This window comes from Balaenoptera physalus, assembly GCF_965194825.1.
Source record: "Balaenoptera physalus genome assembly, contig: HAP1_SCAFFOLD_550, whole genome shotgun sequence".
Lineage (NCBI taxonomy): Eukaryota > Metazoa > Chordata > Mammalia > Artiodactyla > Balaenopteridae > Balaenoptera > Balaenoptera physalus.
This window is the reverse complement of record NW_028126182.1, coordinates 374,479-378,885: the sequence shown is the minus strand read 5'-3', so window position 1 is coordinate 378,885 and position 4,407 is coordinate 374,479.

The following is a 4,407-nucleotide window of genomic DNA, read 5'->3' as shown; positions in this document are numbered from 1 at the left end:
TCGGGGTACTCAGTGTTCTTGCAGGAAATAGGGTGCCCACGCGAGGCTCCTAGATGTCCTGCAAAGCATACTGACATTAAAATAATGCAGAGCAGGGGCTTCCCTTGTGGTGCAATATTTGGGAATCCACCTGCCGATGAAGCGGACATGGGTTCGAGCCCTGGTCCACCAAGATCTCACAATGTGCGGAGCTCCTAAGACCGTGAACCACAACGACTGAGCCTGCGCTGTAGAGCCCGGGAGCCACAACGACTGAGCCCGCATGCCAGAACTAATGAAGTCCACGTGCCTAGAACTTGTGCTCCACAACAAGAGGAGTCACTGCAATTAGGAGCCCGCGCACCGAAACGAAGAGTAGCCCCCGCTCGCTGCAACTAGAGAAAGCTCACATGCAGCAACGACGACCCAACACAGTAAAAAAAAAATGATATATTAAATAAATAAATAAATAAATAGATAGATAAACAAATAAATAAATAAATAAACTAATGCAGAGCAGTGGCTACGGCCTCCTGAAAACTGCTGCACGCCTCCGCTTCTGCACGGCAATTCAGGGCCTTACCTTGAGGCAAGTGCTCACGCTGAGTGTCCCGTTAGCGCCACAGCATGGTAGGATCCTGACTTTCTCCTCGAGCAGAGTGACTTCAGGTACGAGGCCCTCGAAGAATTCTACGCAGAGTGTTTTCTCATGGCAGCTCAGACGGGGGCCGTGACGAACACTTCCAGGGCACGTCGCCCTGGTTAGAAATGTGGTCCTGGGGCTGTTCAAGTGCTTTGGAAATGTAGCTCTCCTTAAGGAACAGGCAGTGTGTTGCCCATCACTCGGCATACACAGCGGGCCTCCGAGGGACCGAACTTTGGGCCTCGATGTTGCTCAGCAGGCCCACAGGAGTCTGGAGGTACTCAGGGTTCTTGGAGGGAAAATGATGCACACCCGAGGGGCCTACGAGTCCTGAAAAGGGTACTTCCTTTAAAATAAAGCAGAACAGGGGCTTCCCTGGTGGCGCAGTGGTTGAGAATATGCCTGCCAATGCAGGGGACACGCGTTCGAGGACTGGTCTGAGACGATCACACATGCCGCGGAGCAACTGGGCCCGTGGGCCACAATGATTGAACCTGCGCTTCTGGAGCCTGTGCTCCGCAACAAGAGAGGCCGCGATAGTGAGAGGCCCGCGCACCGCGATGAAGAGTGGCCCCATTTGCCACAACTGGAGAGAGCCCTAGCACAGAAACGAATACCCAACATAGCGATCAATCAATCAAAAAATAAATCTTAAAAAAAAATAAAAAATAAAAAAATAAAATCAAATCAAGCAGAACAGCGACTAAGACCTCATGGAAACAGCTGCATGCCTCCCTTTCTGTGCGGCTACTCAGGGACTTACCTCGAGGACAGTACTCACGTTGAGTTTCTCTTTAGCTCTAGAGCGTGGCAGGATGAGCTCCACACCGGCCATCGAAGCAGCCGGCATAGCTAGAGAAAACTCATTTTCTACCCAGTGCCATGCCTACAGTGGCTAGTGGCCTGTCAACAGCAGTCAATTTCAAGTAGCTTCAAGGCAGCATGAATGCAGCTTTCAAAATGGCAAAGCAAGGCTAGTTCCATCAGGCCCCCATTTCCATCGGCACACGCAGCATATATCCCGGTGCTTTCTAAGAAGTGCAAAGAGACACAGGTTACTCAGTGGTTCCTTCCCTAAATCAACTCCTCGAAGCAGGGTGTTCTGCAAATAGCGAACTGCCTCAACGAAGGAACGCCCCAGCTAGGACTCCGGACCCGTGGCTCTTCAAAAGCCTGAAGTGTTACCCGAGGAACTGGGCTTTAGTTGCAGTCGGAACGCAAGCCGACTTTCTCTTCGAGGCAGGGTGCCTTCAGACAGGGACTCCCAGATGGAATACGAATCCGAAGGTTTTTCTCAGTGCAGCTCAGACTTGGGCAATGAGCCAGACTTGCACGGCACTTTGGACCTGCTAGAACGGTGTTCGTGGACCTGTTCGAGTGCTGGGGAATTCAAGCTGTCCCAAGAAGGTGTGCAGTGTGTTGCCCTACACTCGGCATACAGAGAGTGGCTCTGAAGGGCTATGGGCCTGGATGTGGCTGAGCGGGCCAATGGGGGCCTCGGGGTACTCAGTGTTCTTGCAGGAAATAGGGTGCCCACGCGAGGCTCCTAGATGTCCTGCAAAGCATACTGACATTAAAATAATGCAGAGCAGGGGCTTCCCTTGTGGTGCAATGTTTGGGAATCCACCTGCCGATGCAGCGGACATGGGTTCGAGCCCTGGTCCACCAAGATCTCACATGCTGCGGAGCACTTAAGCCCGTAAACCAAAATGACTGAGCCTGCGCTCTAGAGCCCGGGAGCCACAACGACTGAGCCCGCATGCCAGAACTAATGAAGTTCACGTGCCTAGAGCCTGTGCTCCACAAAAAGAGGAGTCACCGCAAAGAGAAGCCCGCGCACCGCATCGAAGAGTAGCCCCCGCTCGCTGCAACTAGAGAAAGCTCACATGCAGCAACGACGACCACACAGTAAAAAAAAAATGATATATTAAATAAATAAATAAATAGATAGATAGATAAACAAATAAATAAATAAATAAACTAATGCAGAGCAGTGGCTACGGCCTCCTGAAAACTGCTGCACGCCTCCGCTTCTGCACGGCAATTCAGGGCCTTACCTTGAGGCAAGTGCTCACGCTGAGTATCCCGTTAGCGCCACAGCATGGTAGGATGCTGACTTTCTCCTCGAGCCGAGTGACTTCAGGTACGAGGCCCTCGAAGAGTTCTACGTAGAGTGTTTTCTCATGGCAGCTCAGATGGGGGACGTGACGAACAATTCCAGGGCACGTCCCACTGGCTAGAAATGTGGTCCTGAGGTTGTTCCAGTGCTCTGGAAATGTAGCTGTCCTTTAGGAACGTGCAGTGTGTTGCCCATCACTCGGCATACACAGAGGGCCTCCGAGGGACCAACCGTTGGGCCTCGATGTTGCTCAGCAGGCCCACAGAAGTCTGGAGGTACTCAGGGTTCTTGGAGGGAAAATGATGCACACCCGAGGGGCCTACGAGTCCTGAAAAGGGTACTTCCTTTAAAATAAAGCAGAACAGGGGCTTCCCTGGTGGCGCAGTGGTTGAGAATATGCCTGCCAATGCAGGGGACACGGGTTCGAGCACTGGTCTGAGACGATCACACATGCCGCGGAGAAACTAGGCCCGTGGGCCACAATGACTGAACCTGCGCTTCTGGAGCCTGTGCTCCGCAACAAGAGAGGCCGCGATAGTGAGAGGCCTGCGCACCGCGATGAAGAGTGGCCCCATTTGCCGCAACTGGAGAGAGCCCTAGCACAGAAACGAAGACCCAACATAGCGATCAATCAATCAAAAAATAAATCTTAAAAAAAAATAAAAAATAAAAATAATAAAATACAATCAAGCAGAACAGCGACTAAGACCTCATGGAAACAGCTGCATGCCTCCCTTTCTGCGCGGCTACTCAGGGACTTACCTCGAGGCCAGTACTCACGTTGAGTTTCCCTTTAGCTCTAGAGCGTGGCAGGATGAGCTCCACCCCGGCCATCGAAGCAGCCGGCATAGCTAGAGAAAACTCATTTTCTACCCAGAGCCATGCCTACAGTGGCTAGTGGCCTGTCAACAGCAGTCAATTTCAAGTAGCTTCAAGGCAGCATGAATGGAGCTTTCAAAATGGCAAAGCAAGGCGAGTTCCATCAGGCCCCCATTTGCAAGGGCACACGCAACATATATCCCGGTGCTTTCTAAGAAGTCCAAAGAGACACAGGTTACCCAGTGGTTCCTTCCCTGAATCAACTCCTCGAAGCAGGGTGTTCTGCAAATAGCGAACTGCCTCAACGAAGGAACGCCCCAGCTAGGCCTCCGGGCCCTTGGCTTTTCAAAACCTGCAGTGTTACCAGAAGAACTGGGCTTTAGTTGCAGGCGGAACGCAAGCCGACTTTCTCATGGAGGCAGGGAGACTTCAGGCAGGGACTCCCAGATGGAATACGAAGCCGAGGGTTTTTCTCAGTGCAGCTCAGATTTGGGCAATGAGCCAGAGTTGCACGGCACGTTGGACCTGCTAGAACGGTGTTCGTGGACCTGTTCGAGTGCTGGGGAATTCAAGCTGTCCCAAGAAGAAGTGCAGTGTGTTGCCCTACACTCGGCATACACAGAGTGGCTCCGAAGGGCTATGGGCCTGGATGTGGCTTAGCGGGCCCATGGGGGCCTCGGGGTACTCAGTGTTCTTGCAGGAAATAGGGTGCCCACGCGAGGCTCCTAGATGTCCTGCAAAGCATACTGACATTAAAATAATGCAGAGCAGGGGCTCCCCTTGTTGTGCAATGTTTGGGAATCCACCTGCCGATGAAGCGGACATGGGTTCGAGCCCTGGTCCACCA